General features: G+C 42.1%; 1 pseudogene; it reads left to right on the top strand.

Moving 5' to 3' along the window:
• The first annotated feature begins 113 nt into the window (after positions 1-113).
• On the top strand, positions 114-9,616 carry LOC119922186 (annotated as a pseudogene).
• The last annotated feature ends 10,331 nt before the right edge of the window (positions 9,617-19,947 follow it).

Genomic DNA, 19,947 nt, shown 5'->3' with positions numbered 1-19,947 from the left:
AAGCTTTCAACCCAGGGACACTGAGATCTCTGACACCATTAATCCCTCAACCCAGGGAAATTGAGAATTTCCTACCGTGGATGATCAGTCCCAAACCGGTATTCAGTCCAAGGATGGGCTTAAAACCAACACAAGCGTCCCCATTTAAAAAGTCTCCTAATGCTCGGGCTGTCTGGGTCGTCCTGTCGGAGAACAGTGATCAGTCAAGTACAGACTGAGACCAGCGTGGGCATTCCTGCCCCTGCTCTCTCTTCCTCCCTCCAGGATCATGTCTCCTCCTGCCTTCAGGACATCTCCATCTGGATGTCTGCCCACCATCTTCAACCGCTCACTCTCCACTGGTTCCTTCCCCTCTGCCTTCAAACATGCCCATGTCTCTCCCATCCTAAAAAAACCCTCTCTTGACCCCACCTCACCTTCTACTTATCGTCCCATATCCCTCCTACCATTCCTTTCCAAACTCCTTGAACGAGTTGTCTACACGCGCTGCCTAGAATTCCTCAACAACAACTCTCTCCTCGACCCCCTCCAGTCTGGCTTCCGTCCCCTTCATTCCACGGAAACTGCGCTCTCAAAGGTCACCAATGACCTCCTGCTTGCCAAATCCAACGGCTCATACTCTGTCCTAATCTTCCTCGACCTCTCAGCTGCCTTTGACACTGTGGACCACCCCCTTCTCCTCAACACGTTATCTGACCTTGGCTTCACAGACTCCGTCCTCTCCTGGTTCTCCTCTTATCTCTCCGGTCGTTCTTTCTCAGTCTCTTTTGCAGGCTCCTCCTCCCCCTCCCATCCTCTTACTGTGGGGGTTCCCCAAGGTTCAGTGCTTGGTCCCCTTCTGTTCTCAATCTACACTCACTCCCTTGGTGACCCTCATTCGCTCCCACGGCTTCAACTATCATCTCTACGCTGATGACACCCAGATCTACATCTCTGCCCCTGCCCTCTCCCCCTCCCTCCAGGCTCGCATCTCCTCCTGCCTTCAGGACATCTCCATCTGGATGTCCGCCCGCCACCTAAAGCTCAACATGTCGAAGACTGAGCTCCTTGTCTTCCCTCCCAAACCTTGTCCTCTCCCTGACTTTCCCATCTCTGTTGACGGCACTACCATCCTTCCCGTCTCACAAACCCGCAACCTTGGTGTCATCCTCGACTCCGCTCTCTCATTCACCCCTCACATCCAAGCAGTCACCATAACCTGCCGGTCTCAGCTCCGCAACATTGCCAAGATCCGCACTTTCCTCTCCATCCCAACCGCTACCCTGCTAATTCAAGCTCTCATCCTATCCCGTCTGGACTACTGCACTAGCCTTCTCTCTGATCTCCCATCCTCGTGTCTCTCTCCACTTCAATCCATACTTCATGCTGCTGCCCGGATTATCTTTGTCCAGAAACGCTCTGGACATATTACTCCCCTCCTCAAAAACCTCCAATGGCTACCGATCAATCTGCGCATCAGACAGAAACTCCTCACCCTGGGCTTCAAGGCTCTCCATCACCTCGCCCCCTCCTACCTCACCTCCCTTCTCTCCTTCTACAGCCCAGCCCGCACCCTCCGCTCCTCCACCGCTAATCTCCTCACTGTACCTCGCTCTCGCCTGTCCCGCCGTCGACCCCCGGCCCACGTCATCCCCCGGGCCTGGAATGCCCTCCCTCTGCCCATCCGCCAAGATAGCTCTCTTCCTCCCTTCAAGGCCCTGCTGAGAGCTCACCTCCTCCAGGAGGCCTTCCCAGACTGAGCCCCTTCTTTCCTCTCCCCCTCGTCCCCCTCTCCATCCCCCCGTCTTACCTCCTTCCCTTCCCCACAGCACCTGTATATATGTATATATGGTTGTACATATTTATTACTCTATTTATTTATTTATTTATTTATTTTATTTGTACATTTCTATCCTACTTATTTTATTTTGTTGGTATGTTTGGTTCTGTTCTCTGTCTCCCCCTTTTAGACTGTGAGCCCACTGTTGGGTAGGGACTGTCTCTATGTGATGCCAATTTGTACTTCCCAAGCGCTTAGTACAGTGCTCTGCACATAGTAAGCGCTCAATAAATACGATTGATTGATTGATTGATTGACCATCTAAAACTCAAAATGTTCAATTCTGAACTCATTATCTTCCCTCCCAAACCCTGCCCTATCCCTGACTTTCCCATCACTGTAGACGGCACTACCATCCTTCCCTCTCACAAGCCTGCAACCTTGGTGTCATCCTCGACCCCGCTCTCTTGTTCACCCCACACATCCAATCCATCACCAAAACCTGCCGGTCTCACCTCTGCAACATCGCCACGCTATGCCCATTCTTCTCCATCCAAACCGCTACCTTGCTGGTTCAGTCTCTCATCCTATCCCGACTGGATTACTGCATCAGCCTCCTCCCTGATCTTCCATCCTCCTGCCTCACCCCACTTCAGTCCATATTTCATTCTGCTGTTCGGATTATTTTTGTGCAGAAACGCTCTGGGCATGTTACTCCCCTCCTCAAAAATCTCCAGTGGCTGCTTGTCAACCTATGAATCAAGCAAAAAGTCCTCACTCTTGGCTTCAAGGCTCTTCATCACCTCGCCCCCTCCTACCTCACCTCCTTTCTCTTCTTCTACAGCCCAGCCCACACCCTCTGCTCCTCTGCCACTAACCTCCTCACTGTACCTCGTTCTCACCTGTCCTGCTGTCTACCCCTGGCCCACATCCTTCCCCTGGCCTGGAATTCCCTCCCTCCACACATCCGCCAAGCTAGCTCTAGTCACCCCATCAAAGCCCTACTGAGAGCTCACCTCCTCCAGGAGGTCTTCCCTGACTGAGCCCCCCTTTCCCTCTCCTCCTCCCCATCCCCCCACCTCCTTCCACTCCTCACAGTACCTATAAATACACATATACTTGTACAGATTTATTACTCTATTTTACTTGTACATGTTTACTATTCTATTTATTTTGTTAATGATTTGCGTATAACTTTAATTCTATTTCTTCTGACGATTTTGACACCTGTCTACATGGTTTGTTTTGTTGTCTGTCTCCTCCTTCTACACTGTGAACCCGTTGTTGGGCAGGGAGTGTCTCTATATGTTGCTGACTTGTACTTCCCAAGTGCCTAGTATAGTGCTCTGCACACAATAAATGCTCAATAAATGCGATTGAATGAATGAATGAATGAATGAATGAATTCCTGTTTAAAAGGGATAGCCAGGTCTATCTCGGTCATCCTTTCAGATAACAGTGAACATCAGAGCTTGTTGACCATTACATTGATCTTCTTCTGCATAATGGCCCTGATTTACCTGTTACAGTTCCATTGACTCCTGCTCTTTGAAGACATCTCTCCCGGCCATCCAGAATCGGTGTCAACATCTAGGTTTTCACTTGTAGCCTAGTCATCTGGCTCACCTGTGATCACAGAAAGCAATATGATGAAGGACATTAGGTTTAACGCGTTCTTTATAGGTGAAAACTGCACACTTTAGTAAGTTTGATGCTATAATAACCAGGCTCCTGGTCAGATGAAATACAAGTAGGGCTATTCTAGTAGGCTATAACTTGCTTTACCTCAATTCACCGTAAAATAATAATAATAATAATAAGAAGAAGAAGAAGAAGAAGAAGAAGAAGAAGAAGAAGAAGAAGAAGAAGAAGAATTGTGAGATTCACTAAGCACTTATTTTGTGCCAGGCACCTTCCTAAGTGCTGAGACAGATAAAAGACAATCGGGGTGGACACATTCCCTGTCCACATAGAGCTCACATTCTTAATTCCCATTTTACAGATTAGAAAACTGAGGCATAGGGAAGTTAGGTGACTTGCCCAAGGTCACACAGCAGACAAGTGGTGGATCTAGGATTGGAACAAAGGTCCTTATGACACCCAGGCCCATGTTGTCTCCAATGGGCCATGCTGCTTCTCCACTCAAGATCATTTCTCTCCAAATTGAAACCTTGACACAAGCCCCATGACACAGACCAAGATTTTCTCTATTCTCAGTCTCTCAGTGACATCTCTGTCTCTCATGTTATCTACATCTGTGTTCTGGATCCTAAACCCAAGGTTTTGATTGTTTTCTCAATTTCTAATATCTCCAAAATAAATACATTCATTTACATGGCTCAGTATTATGAACTCGAGCAAGTATAAGATGGAGTGCTAAATTAACTTATTTTTATAAATTTTATGGTATTTGTTTAAGTGCTTACAATGTGCCAGGGAGTGAACTAAACACTGGGCTGGATACAATCAGGTTGTATCAAGCTAGTCAAGTTGGTGCACAGTCAATGTCCCACATGGAGATCACAGTTTCAATCCCCATTTTACAGATGAGGTAACTGAGGCAGAGAGAAATTAAGTGATCAGTCCAAGTTCACAAAGCAGACAAGTGGTCGAACCAGGGTTAGAACCCAGATCCTTCTTTCTCCCACGCACATTTTCTATCCACTAGACCACACAGCTTCTCACTTTATTCACCACTGTAACTCCAGAACTGGCCAGATTCTATATCTTCACATTATCCTGGTGCTGAGTACATTATAAGTGGAGAATAACTACCATTAATAAACAAATGATTGTACCAACAGCTAAAGGAATAAATCGAGTCTCATTCATCAATCAACATGTGGATGCCAGATTATTTTTCACAAATGAGATAGTTATTGACTGGTGGTGTGATTTATCATCAATGGGTTAAAAAAGCTAAAACTAATTAAATACACCAGAATTTTTTTTCTGTAAAACTTCAGAGTTCATTATGCTGGAACAGTTAAAAACTTGAACATTTCTGAAATGTGGAAATGTTTAAGGTGACAGTAGTCACCATTTTTTTTGTGAAAAAAGTGGGGTATTTGTTATGCACCTACTATGGTCCAGGCACTGTAATAAGCACTGGGGTAAATATGAGATAATTGGGTTGGACACAGTTCCGGTCCCACATAGGGCTCATGGTCCTTATTTTCATTTTACAGATGAGATAATTGAGTGTACAGAGAAGTGAAGTGACTTGTCACATAGCGGACAAGTGGTGGAGCTGAGATTAGAACCCAGGTCCTTTGACTCCCAGGCCTGTGCTCTTTGCACTAGGCCACAAGGCTTCTCATAATTTCTCAAAACTTCACTTTGAGAACAAGTAGGAAAGACATTTGACGATGTGAACTTCCGAGATATATAAAGTCCTGTCAATTAAAAGACCTCTGAAGAAGGGTAAAATCACATCTAACTCACTATGGTGAAATATGGCCCTTTCAGCATTTGTGGATATTGAGGTGGATTGCTGAAGCAGCATGGTCTAGTAGATAGAACATGTGCCTAGGAGTCAGAAGGACCTAGGCTCTTAAGCCCGACTCTGCCACTTTTTTGCTTTGTGATCTTGGGCAAATCACTTAACTTCTTTGTGCCTCAGTTACCTCACCTGTAAAATGGGGGTTAAGACTGATCCCCGTGAGCGACATGGATTGTGCATAACCTGATTAGCTTGTACCTACCCCATTGGTTAGTACAGTGCCTGGCACATAGGACGAGCTTAACAAATGCCACAGTAATAATAATTAAGAGCATCTTGAGGGTAGTGATTGTTCCTACCAAATCCACTGTATTGTATTCTCCAAATCACCAAATATAGTGCTCTGCCCACAGTAAGTAATCAATAAATATTATTGATTGATTAACCTATTGCTATGCCATCCTACAAAATAGTATTGATCAGAAATGGACTGAATGTGTCACTGGACTAGATCTAGCCTAAACATCTTTTGGGTTATTTCAAGTTATTGGTTGTTTCCATTAGCCCCTCGTGATAGAAATGGATATGTCAGCTGAGGTCAGTAACAAATGGTAAAGAATGAATCATAGGCACAGTCTTTCTCTATTTTCCATGAGTTTAAGGGAAATGATGTCCAGAAACACCAAGTTAGAATATCTGATAATTAACAAGGACACCAGGGAAACTAGAATTATTGGCACAACAGACAGAGTTGCCTTCTGGAATACTAAATGGATCCCTAATCCTGACTCTTTTGGAGATGCTATAAACAAATTGTGAATTACGTAGGTACCAAACTCCATTCCCTAAATGTAAAGGAATGAATGGTTAAGTTGAAAGGGAATGACATTTAATTTGTTCTGTCATGTATATCATTACTAGGGTTCATTCTTTAGTCAAACTTCTTAAATATTCATTTAATGATCTCCTTTTATGTATGCAATTTTTAAATTCTAATGGCATGTCGGTCAAATTCTACAGCCTAAATAAAACAGGCTAAAATAACTATCAAAAGGATGTTCAGAGACTCCTTTTCTCAGAGATTCAAAAATATTACGGATATCTCTCATGTTTGGACATTTCATTTTGATTTGCATTTTCTCTCAATTGAATGTGGAATCCAGACACCAATTCCTTGTTTTATAGGAACAGCATTTGTAAAAGGAGAAATGGGTCATCACCCTAAGAAGTATATAAAACACGAACACAATTCCATCAGGAAACAGTAACACAATCCCATCAAGACTTCCCTTGAGAACCTGTGGGAAATTTTCCATGCCTCCTGGGGATTTTAGTATGGCAGATGTAACTGAGTTCTGTAGTGTGTAGAAAATAGCTTATTTTAGAAATTGGGCAACATTATGATAGGGCCGCATATTTTGGAAATTTAGACTTAAAGTGTTTCAAGCGTTAAAGGTTGTTTCAAGCGTTATTCAAACTTTTCTTTCTCAGCTTCTTTCTAAGGGTGGGAGTCTCTCAAGGCTCAGTTCTGGATTCCCTTCTATTTTCCACCTACACTCACTCCCTTGGAGAACTCATTCACTCCCATGGCTTCAACTATCACCTCTTCCTGGATGATGTCCAAATCTATCTCTCTAGCCCTGACCTTTCCAATTCTCTGTAGTCTCATTTTTCTCCTTGGTTTCAGGATATCTTAACTTGTATGTCCAGCCAACACCCCAAATTTAGCTTGTCCAAAACTGAACTCTTCTTCCCACTTAAACCTTGTCTTCCCCTGAATTTCCTGGCACTGTAGACAGTACCACTCTCCTTTCTGGTTCATTCATTCATTCATTCATTCAATCGTATTTATTGAGCGCTTACTGTGTGCAGAGCACTGTATTAGCACTTGGGAAGTACAAGTTGGCAACATATAAAGAGGCTCACAGTCTAGAAGGGGGAGACACACAAGAAAACAAAACATGTAGACAGGTGTCAAAGTCATCAGAACAAATAGAATTAAAACTATATGCACATCATTAACAAAATAAATAGAATAGTAAATATGTACAAGTAAAATAAAGAGAGTAATAAATCTGTACAAATATATATACAAGTGTTGTGGGGAGGGGAAGGAGGAGAAGAAAAGGGGGGCTCAGTCTGGGAAGGCCTCTTGGAGGAGGTGAGCTCTCAGTAGGGCTTTGAATGGAGGAAGAGAGTTAGCTTGGCAGATGTGTTGAGGGAGGGTATTCCAGGCCAGGGGAATAATGTGGGCCAGGGGTCGACAGCAGGACAGGCGAGAACGAGGTACAGTGAGGAGGTTAGTAGCAGAGAAGCGGAGGTTGCGGGCTGGGCTGTAGAAAGAGAGAAGGGAGGTGAGGTAGGAGGGGGCAAGGTGATGGAGAACCTTGAAGCCGAGAGTGAGGAGTTCTTGCTTGATTCGTAGGTTGACAGGAAGCCACTGGAGTTTTTTGAGGGGGGAGTAACATGCCCAGAGCATTTCTGCACAAAGATGATCCGGGCAGCAGCGTGAAGTGTTGACTGAAGTGGGAAGAACCAGGAGGATGGGAGATCAGAGAGGAGGCTGATGGAGTAATCCAGTCGAGATAGGCTGAGAGATTGAACCAGCAAAGTAGTGGTTAGGATGGAGAGGAAAGGACGAATCTTGGCGATGTTGTGGAGGTAAGACCAGCATATTTTGGTGACGGATTGGATGTGAGGGGTGAACGAGAGACTGGGGTCGAGGGTGACATCAGGGTTGTGGGCTTGTGAGACAGGAAGGTTGGTAGTGCCGTCTACAGTGATGGGAAAGTCAGGGTATGCCTATTTGGAATCAGTTCATCTGTATGTGGCATTACTGTAAACCTTATGGACCTGTTTCTAAAATTTATATTGTACAGTAATGAAGGACAGCTTGAGGTTAAACTGTTATTGTATATGTTTACTCCTTTGTGATTCCATTGTCCCTTAGATTTCCCAGTTCACTGGCAAATATAATCCACCACAGCTTTTGAGATGATCATCATCTTGCTATCCTGTCAGGATTTTATTTTATTTCAGTTGATTCAGTTTCCTGGAAATACTAGCAGTTGCTCTCCAGAGTCATCTCTGAATCAAGGTCGTGCCATGTTACCGCCAAGAGGCCTTCCCCAACTAGCACAATCAATCAATCAATCAATCATTTGCATTTATTGAGCACTTGCTGTGTTCAAAGCACACTGTGTGCAAACCCCTAATTTTTCCATCTAAACCCTCTTTTCTATGTCACCTACACACTTTGGTCTGTTTCCCTTAAGAACGTTGATATTCATCTCTCCTCCAGCCCCACAGTAGTTAGGTACAACCCCATCTGTTATATTTTTTAACGTCTGTCTCCCCCTCTCATCTGTAAGCTCTTTGTTTGGTCACCTCTTCCTGGATGATGTCCAAATCTATAGATTTTGCCTTTTTTGTATTTTATGGCCTATTAATGGCCTTTTTTGTATTTTAGTTGATTAAATTTTAATGAGCAAAATGTTTAATAGGAATCATACAGAAATGAATGAATTTATTCTCCTGGGGCTGGAGGTTCAAGTGGAACTGCGTCCTATCCTTTTTGTAATATTTCTCACCATCTACCTCATCACCATTGTGGGGAATGTCAGCATGATTGTTCTTATTCGAATCATTCCCAGACTGCACAATCCCATGTACTTTTTCCTCAGCCACCTCTCCTTCGTGGATCTATGCTATGCCACCAATATCTCCTCTCAGATGCTGGTGCATTTCTTATCAGAGAAGAAGACCATTTCCTTTATTGATTGTTTCATTCAGTTTACTATTTTCGTCTCTCTGGACATCACCAAATACTATCTACTAAAGGTCATGGCTTATGACTGCTACGTGGCAATTTGAAGCCCTCTGCTGACAGCAGCAAAATATCTAGGGGAGTTTGCATCGGTCTGGTGATGGCTCCATATGTCTATGGTTTCCTTAATGGCTTGATACAGATGGTGCTGATGCTTCATTTGTGATTTTGCGGTTCTAATGAAGTCAATCACTTCTACTGTACAGATCCTCCTCTCTTACTCCTGTCTTGCTCTGACACCTTCGTAAAAGAAACTGCCATGATTGTGGTTGCTGGTTTCAACCTCATCTGCTCTCTCTTGATCATTCTCATCTCCTATGGTTTCATCTTTGCTGCCATCCTGAGGATCCGTTCAGCTGAAAGGAGACTCAAAGCCTTCTCCACCTGTGGCTCCCACCTGACCACTGTCACCATATTTTACGGGACTCTTCTCTGCATGCATCTAACACCTCACACCAAGCAGTCAGTTGAACAGGGGAAAATCATTTCTCTCTTTTATACCTCTGTGTGCCCCATGTTGAACCCTTTCATATACATCATGAGGAATAATGATGTGAAGGATGCAGAGTTCTCAAATTTCAATTGTTGACCAAATAAAATTTCTCTTTCCTTTCCCTCCAACTTCCTCGAATCTGCTATCTGGCAGAGGCATTTGAGTTGAATTGTGTTTCACATGATAACATTTTTTAGTATTCCAAGTCAGTGATGACGATGTTCGTGGTATTTGTTAGGTACTCACTATGTGCCAAGCACTATGGTAGATACAGTTCAATCAGATCAGACTTGGTCCCCCTGCCACTTGTGGATCACAGTTGTAGAGAAAGAAAAAAGGGCATTTAATTCTCATTTTGCAGGTGATAAAACTGAGGCACAGAGAAGCTAAGTGACTTGCCCAAGGTCACACTGCAGACAAATGACAGAGCTGGAATTAGAACTCAAGTCTCCTGATTCCCAGTCCTGTGCTGTACGACTTCCCTCAATACTTCTAGAGGACTTAATGGTACAAGTGAGACGCTTGGGGTGCTGTGCCTTGGCCTCTTTTGGTATCGTTAGTCCATTTGGGTAGCCCCATGCACTTCTGAACCCATAATCCAGCCGGCCAGTCTGCAAGTACTCCCCCATCCTGACCTTGGTATGTACTTATTCTGTTGCTCCTCAAGTGTCCTCCCTGCCATCCTTCTTGGTGTGTATATCGGCTTTCATTAGCAATAATTTCTCCCCAGAGCTGAGTTGGATGCCATGGTTCACCTGGGCAAGCTCCAGTAAAGATGTGCTCCCTGGTGCATCCGAATCAACTGAAGTAACACAGGTCTTCCTCTGCCCATCACCCTGTGGTCCTTCACAATCAAACTCAGACCTTCATTTCATCTCTCTGATTCCTCTGTTTCCCTCTTTTACTCTGTTTTATATTGGTTTTAAATCCTTCAGATCCATTTCTTAGATCTTTTAACCTCCCCCTTTTACATGGAAAAACCTGGATATATCCAACTAGAATGTAGGCTCATTGTGGGCATTGAATGTATCTGTTTATTGTTGTATTGTACTCTCCAAAGAGCACAGTAAGTCCTGAATAAATATGACTATAACCTGACCAAGTTGCTTCTTTCAACAACTTCAAAATATTCCTCAGAGACCTTGGCCCTGAAATTGTTTTTCTGATATTATCATAAACTGTATGGTTAAAAAAGGTATCATGCACTTTCCAGCTCCCACAGTGGATTACTCTCTGGTTAATACCCAGCTGACCAAAGATCTGGTCTTCACAGAGAAGGCTTCAAAGTCAAAGACTTTTGGATCCTCTGCTCTAGAGAAAACACACCTTTCATTTGTTCACTACCTTGCCTCTAGCTGAGTCTTCATTAAATAAATGGTTTCAGACAATTAAAGAAACAATCACTTAAAAAGCTCTAGTGATGACACTGACACTCTAACATGGGCATGCAAATCAAAGTGTAAAAGGGTCAAATTAATTTTAGCAAACAAGCATGATAAATTTGTTTTTAATTTCCTTTGTGTCTATTGTAATTCCAATGGGTGACTTTGACAGAAAAATATGCAGACAGCAATAGTGAGAGACTCTAGGAAGGGTAATGGAATGATGCCTGGTGTTGGCCAACAAAAATACATGAAAGCAAATCTGGATGCATATCCCCAACTCTCCCTCCTTTGCCTGAAAAAGGATATTGGCTGTCCAATGCCTTTATTCTGAATTCTTTATGAGTGATTGATTTTCTAAAATATAGCAATGTAAAACTGGGCAAGATGAGCAAAGTCAAATGTATCATTTCGGCTCACTTTATCACATATCTTCGTAAATTATTCTCTTCTGTCTTTAAGACATTTTGCCATTTTTTATAGTGAGTGTAGCATTTTAATGCCTCTCATGTCTAAGAACCCAAGTTGCTCAATCTAAAATTGATCTGTATGAGAAGACATAACATAATCATTAATGCTAATGACAAATATGATTCCAGTCAAGTCTCATTAAGCATTGAAAAACAACAACGCTTTAAACTGGTGATGGCAGACCAGTTAATTGAAAGACAAAGGAAATACTATCATGTTAAAAGAAAATCCACTTCTATATTCTGTAACCCTCCCAAGTGCTTAGTGCAGTGTTCTTTACATAGTAAGCATTCAATAAATACCATTGATTAACTGATTGCTATTCCACATCAGAGATGCTTCCTGAGGGGGCATTGTAATTTCTGGTAAATGGGTTTGGGTCCCTGCATGGCCCAAGATCAAGTCTGTTTATTTATGCTGTTGTCTGTTTCCCTGCCTCTAGACTGTGAGCTCATTGTGGGCAGGGATCGTCTCTCTTCCTTGCTAGATTGTACTTTCCTAAATGCTTAGTACAGTGCTCTGCACAGAGTAAGCCCTCAATAAATACTATTGAATGAATGAATTCCACCCTTGGAAGCTCTGGGTGGACATTTGCCTTATCTTCACTTCACTTCACTTCACTTCACTTCACTTCACTTCACTTCACTTCACTTCATTTCACTTCACTTCACTTCACTTCACTTTGCCTTATCTTTTACAATAGTCGCTCTAGAAGGTTGCTTCAGGGACATCCTTCATCCTTGAATTTTCTCACCCTTCAGGATTTCTCTGATACCCAGCTCCATCCCCTGCTCTATTTCCAGCTCCTCCTCCCACCTGTTAGAGGAAGAAAATGGGCTTTTCCCCATCCTGAGTGGGAACAAATTAGAGTCATCCTCACAGCCTCTAAATCATTTTAGAACAAGGCTGTTCAAGGAAACAGTTGACAGCCTGGTCAGGTAGTTGGTCCTAGAAAGGTGATTAACTGCTTGAACAGTTCCTGGGTTATTGTAGTCTTCAATCAATCAATCGACCAATTATATTAATTGAACTCTGACTGGGTGCAGAGTCCTGGCCACTTGGGAGAGTACAATGTAACAGAGCTTGTAGACAAGTTCCCTGCCCACAGTTAGTTTTCATTCTAGAGGGGGAAACAGACATTGATACAAATAAATACATTATGTCTATGTACATAAGTGTTGTGGGGCTGAGGGAGACGTGAATAAAGGGTGCAAATTGAGAAGCAGAGTAATCTAGTGGATATAGCATGGGCTTGGGAGTCAGAAAGATTGGGTTCTAGTCCTGACTCCACTATTTGTCTGCTATATGACCTTGGGCAAATCACATAACTTCTTTGTGCCTCAGTTCCCTCATCTAAAACATGTGGATTGAGGCTTTGAGCCCATGTGGGACATAAACTGTGTGCAACCTGATTAGCTTGTATCTACCCCACTGCTTAATACAGTGTCTGGCATGTAGTGAATGCTTAACCAATACCATGTACAAACTAAATGCAGTCAAAGACTTAAGTAGTTTTTGAGAGGTAGCCTTTTCTATGAATACTGTGACCACTTCCCCTCCCCCTACTTAAACTCTGAATCGATTAGAGTAGGAACTACATCTGTTAATTTATTTTATATTCTGTCTTACCCTGTAGACTCTAACCCGTTGTGGTCAGAGATTGTGCTTACCAGTTTTATTGTATTGTATTTTCCCAAGCATTAATACTGTGTTCTGCTCACATAAGTGCTTAATAAATACTATCTTCATCGTACTTTACCCAGTGCCTAGCACAGTGCTTGATCCATTGTAATAATAATAATAACCATAATAATAATGGACCAGGCACCAGGGTAGATACAAAATAATCAGGTCAGACTCTGTCCCTATCACACACAAGGCTCAGAGTCTAGTGGGATTAATAAATAACTGGGTGATTGATCGATCACTCCATACAAGCTCAAGGAATTTTCCTACCTGGAGAAAAGACTTTATAAGATCTGCCTTGTTCTAAGACCACAGCTCTTAATCTACAGGATCCCTTCATCTCTGAGAGAAAAAAAGTCTTGTCTAATTCAAATATCCAGAGTGTTATAGGAAAAGGATATCACTCTTTTCTTTCTAGTGAAGGACTGCTGCATCTCACAGTAATAGAAAAATAGACAAAAAAAGATAAGGGACATATTTCAAAAAGTAAAAATCCAACAAAATTGTTTCCCTTTGCTTCCAACCTACAGGGACATCAATCAATCATTCAACAATATTTATTGAGTGCTTACAAGGATAGTTAATTACAGATTTCAGAACGGGCTGTTCTAATTCTACATTGTCTCTTCAAGGTTGTTTGCAAAGATACTGAGTGTGGCGAAGGGTACCTTCCCCCAATATTCCGTCACTGGGCTCCAGTTATACAAAAGAACTGCCACATTTTAAATCTATACCACCCACCCTCTTTTCAAACTCTGTGCACTCAAATGCTACTTAAATTCCTAAAAAGAAAATGAAGGACTTGGTGCTGATTCCTCAGAATTTAGGAACATCCTTGTTCCTGTGGACCTGTCTGCATATGAGATCCTGGCTTTCAATTCCATGGGCTGGGAATCTAGTTCATTCTGGATTCTCCCCCTTCAGACCATCCTAGGCTCATGGAGCTCTGCCTATTCCTTCCCAGAGATCCTAGTACAATTCCAGTCTCCTCAAGCCCTTTTGCTTCCCTTTATTCATCCCCACCGTCAGCCCCACAGCAGTTATGGACGTGTCCCTAATTTATTTATTTATATTAATGTCTGTCTTCCCCTCTAAACAGTAAGCTCACTGTGGGCAGGGAATGTGTCTGTTATATTGTAAAAATTTACTCTCCCACGTGCTTAGTACAGTGCTCTGCACACAGTAAATGATTGATAAATATGATTGATTGATTCCCGCTCTTATCTGGTGCTTGTTGTTCCCGAGAAGCAGCGTGGTTCAGTGGAAAGAACATGGGCTTGGGAGTCAGAGTTCATGGGTTTTAATCTCGTCTCCACCACTTGTCAGCTGTGTGACTTTGGACAAGTCACTTAATTTCTCTGTGCCTCAGTGACTTCATCTGTAAAATAAAGATTAAGACTGTGAGCCCCACGTGGGACAACCTGATCATCTTGTATCCCCCAGCGCTTAGAACAGTGCTTTGCACATCGTAAGTGCTTAACAAATACCATTTTATTATTATTATTATTATATAATTGGAGAAGTAACATGGTCTAGTGAATAGAGCACAGACCTGGGAGTTAGAGGATCTGGGTTTTAATCCTGGTTGAGCCACTTCTCTACTATGTGACCTTGGGCAAATCACTTCACTTCTCTTTGCCTCCATTACTTTAACTGTAAATGGGAATTAAGATTGAGCCCCATGTGGGACAAGGACTGTGACCAACCTGATCAACTTGTTTATACCCCAGCGCTTAGTACAGTGCTAGATGCATAGTAAGAGTGTAACAAATATCATTTTAAAAGTATAAAAGTGGACACTAAGCTTTTTTGTCCCTTTTTTGAATGGAAATTGTACTGTTGCCAAATTGTACTTTCCAAGCACTTAGTACAGTGCTCTGCACACAGTAAGAGCTCAATAAATACTATTAAATGAAATAGCCGTTAGCACCTCTTTTCACTCATGAGACAATTTCGCTCATTCAGATTTCACCCTAGAGACTTCTCAAAATGAGCATTGTTAATTTCTTCTCTTTCTTCATTAAGGGGAAACTCCAGGGATCAGTTCAGAAACAGATAGAAGTGCTTCTGTATTATTCTAACTGGGAAGCCATTGTTCTAACAATGGGAATGCCTTCTTTTACAAGAATGTTCTGAAATTCTGAGGAGTTGGCAGTAAGTCCTTCATTTTCAGATTACCTAATTTAGAAATTTAAGTAGCATTTAAATGCATGGAGTTTGAAGAGAGGGTGGGTGGTATAGGTCTAAAATGTGGCAGTGCTTTTCTATAATTAGAATCTGGAATAAAAAAAGATTGCCTGGCTGTAGTTAAAATTGTTTTTCTTTTTTTTATTATTTTTGTCAGTTATCAGCCTGGAATGTGAATCAAGATTTAGAGTATCAGCAATTCCAGAATAACATCTAAAATCTCCTATTAACATTTTAATTCACAAAGGATGCACCCTACCTACAAGGCTAAGTGTTCAGTTTAGAGACAAGAAGTATACATGAATTCCACAAAAGCCCATGATTATTTCATATCAAATTATCTTTAAATATTAGTGAACACATTTCTTATGATATTTGAAGATAATTGTCAACGATAGGTAAAATATATAGTTACAAGAAGGAAATCTTAGCTATATTGACAGCCTAGTTGCATCCTCAGAAAAATTCAAAGGATTCTTGAGTGTTTCCTCTTCCCTGTCTTTTTCTGTCTCTGATTTTTTTAATGATATTTTTTAAGCATTTACTATGCACCAGGTACTGTACTATGCACCAGAGTAGATACAAGATAATCAGATTGGATACAGTCCCTGCCTCACATGGGGCTCAAAGTCTAACTCCCCATTTTACAAATGAGGTAACTGAGGCACAGAGAAGTTAAGTGACCTGCCCAAGGTCATACAGCAGAGAGGTGGCTGAGCCAGGATTAGAATCCAGTTCCTTCTGACTCCCAGACTCGTGCCCAATCCACTAGGGAGCCCTGCTTCTCCTGATTGCCCCTTTTCTTTCCCCCATCATTATATGGTATTTCTTCAAACTCTATTTTGGTTCTCCCTTTTTTATTCTCATATCTTGATTACTTTCCTGTCCTTTTTCTTTCATCATCCTCCATCTTCTTCCATATCTTTCCTCCATTTTTCACCACTCCCTCCATTTTTCTTGTTAGCCCTGACATCCATCAGGCATTCAGAAGACAGCAAATATCTGCCCCCATACTCCCATGCCGGACTACACACACACACACACACACACACACACACACACACACACCCCATTCCCATATGCACAACCCCTCCAATGTCCCCTTCGATGGGTCTTTTGAAGGCAGAGGTGAAATGGAGGCTTGACACTCTTGCATTTTAATTTGAGGTTCTGAAACAAAATTAGCAACATGGGGCATGGCTAACATACTAATAACCAGGCTAATAACCAGGCTAAACCCTCTCTTCAAACTCCGTGCATTTAAATGCTACTTAAATTTCTAAATTAGGTAATCTGAAAATGAAGGATTTACTGCAAACTCCTCAGAATTTCAGAACATTCTTGTAAAAGAAGGCATTCCCATTGTTAGATCAATGGCTTCCCAGTTAGAATAATACAGAAGCACTTCTATCTGTTTCTGAACTGATCCCTGGAGTTTCCCCTTAATGAAGAAAGAGCAGAAATTAACAATGCTCATTTTGAGAAGTCCCTAGGGTGAAATCTGAATGAGTGAAATTGTGACTCATGAGTGAAAAGAGGTGCTAACTGCTATTTCATTTAATAGTATTTATTGAGCTCTTACTGTGTGCAGAGCACTGTACTAAGTGCTTGGAAAGTACAATTTGGCAACAGTACAATTTCCATCCAAAAAAGGGAGAGAAAGCTTCGTGTCCACATTATCTCTCACGAGAAATAGATGTCACATTAAAGGTGGAGGAACCAACCTGGTCAGTTGCACTGCTATCCTTCTCATCCCTCCTAACTTGGAATTTTCATAGTTTTCTAATACCCCCTTCATCAAATTCACTCTCTCCAGAAGCCCCGGATTCTTACCCTGACCTGCTCCTTACCTGCTGTTTCAGACTTTAAAAATCACCACCATCCCCTGCACACTTCGTTGCTGTGGGTCAGAACCTAGACTTATAGTAAATACAGAAAACTTGGAACTGGAAGGTGGGTGTCCTAAGTCATGGAAAATAGAAGTAGAAACAGTGGGTTAGGCAACTGATAGACTGTAGACTCATTTGGAAAATGATAATCTAATCACTTGCTCATGTGCTCCAAAAATCCTTTTTTTAAAACAAGGCTGGGTTTTCACTAGGTAGTTTTGTAATTAGTTGAGTTCCTCAAAGTGCTTAGGAGTTGTCAAAAACATATTCAGTCAGTCAGTCAGGCAGTCAGTCGTACTTACTGAATAATTACTGTGTGTATTAAGTGCTTGAGAGAGTATAATACAACAGTAAACAGATACATTCCCTCCCCGCAGAGAGCTTACTGCAACTCCCTGCAATAGTTTACAATTAAGGGACAAAAGAACATGAGAATTGTCACACTGCATCAGATCAGTGATTGGTCCAGCCTGATATTATGTCTCCAAAAGTGGCAACGAAGCTCATTTGGAGGAATTGTAATAAGATTGTCCTTGCTCAGTGTTAGAGTTATATCTTCTATAGCTCTAAGAACCCAGGCCCTTCCATCTATATATGGACTTAACCTTTCTTGAGTCTTTTCACACCCTTATCTTTCTCTCCAATAATCGATAATGAACTTAACATCTGTGAGAGTATCAAGTGGACAACATTATATTATGCTGCTTTCCTTTTCCTGTTCTTTTACTTTGTTTGCTTGTGCTTGGTAATATGGGATTGAAGCCAGGTGCTACTACCACTACAGAGAATCACGAAATATTTTTTTCAAGTTTTAAGACCTTTAGATGAAGAGAAGTGAGAAGCAAGATGATTTAGTGGATAGTTTGCAAGTCAGAAGGACCTAGGTTCTAATCCCAGCTCGGGCACTTGTTTGCTCTGTGACCTTGGTCAAGTCACATAGGTTTTCTGCATCTCCATTACCTCATTTGTAAAATGGGGATTAAGACTGTGAGCCCTATGTGGTACTTCGACTGTGTCCAGCCTGGTTAGTTTGTATCTACTCCAGCACTTAGTACAATGCCTAGCATAAAGTAAGCATTTGACAAATGTGTTACAAACAAAAAAGAACAAAAAAGGGTCCTTTCTTTTAAGAAAATACAGAGCTTCAAGTTGTGTAATTGCTTGAAGGACATAATGTTAGCCCTCTACCCTGGTCCTGAATTTCTCCCCTCAACGCAATCATGCAATCAGAGAACCTTAGGGTCTGTCTGGCTCCTGCTCAGCTTTATTCGGGTACATTATCTCTTATGAGAAATAGCAGTCCCATTAAAGCAACCCAAGGTATTTCAAGGTATTGGTAGTGGGATCATGAAAGGAATTCAGAACCATTTTTTTCATCTTCATTTTTGATCTATTTCTATTTACTTCAGTGAATGTTGATCCAAGCACTTATATCCTGCCTTGACTACTGCATCAACCTCCTGGCTGACCTCCCTGCTCCTGACTTGTCTCCAGTCCATATGTCACTCTGCTGCCCGGATCACTTTTCTGAAAATAATGTTGAGTCCATATCTCCCCTCTGCTCGAAAATCTCCAAAGGTTGGCCATTTACCTCCACATCAAACAGAAACCCCTTACCATCGGTTTTAGCATACTCCATCAGCTCTCTCTCTCTGCTACCTTATCTTGGTGATCTCCTATTACAACCCAATCTGCACACTTTGCTCCTCCGATGCCAACCCACTCTCTGTACCTCAGTCTTTTCTATCTCACTGCCAATTCCTTACCCACATTCTTCTGGTGCCCTAGATCTTTCACCCACTTCCATATCTGAGAGCCAACTGTCTCTTCACCTTCAAAACACTACTAAAATCAAATCTCCTCCAAGAGTCCTTCCCTGACTAAGCCCTCCATTACCTTTCAAAGGCCTCTATTCTGAATTTTCTAGGCTCCTTAGCCCTTTGATATTCACTCCTCCCCCAGCCCCCCAGCACTTATGTAGTTTATCCCCCTGTAATTTATTTTAATATCTGTCTTCACTTCCAGGCTGTAAACTCCTTTTGGGCAGGGTGGTCGACCTACTCTGTTGTGTTGTACTCACCCAAGTTCTTAGTACAGTGCTCTACACACAATAAGTGCTCAATAAATACCATTTGTTGTTTGAACCCAGTTCCCAGGAAAAATGACCAGTGGAAATTGCACTTCTATGACACACTTTATTCTCTTGGGTCTCACAGATCATCCAGAGCTTGAATGCTTCCTCTTTATGTTATTTTTAATCACCAACTCTTTAACATCTTAGGCAACCTAGATCTGAGTGTGCTAATTCACCTAATTCTAGCCTTCACACACCCATGTATTTCTTCCTCACTAACTTGGCATTTGTAGACCTGTGGTATTCTTCAAACATAACCCCCAAGATGCTCACTAAATTCTTATCAGAGAAGAAGACCATCTCCTTTGCTGGTTGTTTCATCTAATCCTACATTTTCATTGCTCTGGCCCTTACAGAGTTTTATATGCTGACAGCAATGGTGTATGACCACTATATGGCTATCTGCCACCCTCTACATTACAGCATCAAAATGTCCAGGAGAGTCGGCACCTGCCTCACCGCCTTCCCTTATGTATAAGGCTTCTCCAAAGGCCTGTTTCAATCACGACATTCAGATTGTCCTTTTGAGGATCCAATGTCATCAACCATTTTTGCTGTGCCGACCCACCTCTCATAAAGCTGTCTTACTCTGATACTTACTTCAAAGAAAATGCTATTCTCCTCTCCACTGGATTTAACCTCTCCAGCTCCCTCACGATCATCATCCTGTCTTATATC

The sequence above is a fragment of the Tachyglossus aculeatus genome, unplaced genomic scaffold (assembly GCF_015852505.1).
Source record: "Tachyglossus aculeatus isolate mTacAcu1 unplaced genomic scaffold, mTacAcu1.pri scaffold_100_arrow_ctg1, whole genome shotgun sequence".
Lineage (NCBI taxonomy): Eukaryota > Metazoa > Chordata > Mammalia > Monotremata > Tachyglossidae > Tachyglossus > Tachyglossus aculeatus.
Note: the sequence above shows the minus strand (reverse complement) of the source record. Positions and strands in the feature narration are given on the sequence as shown.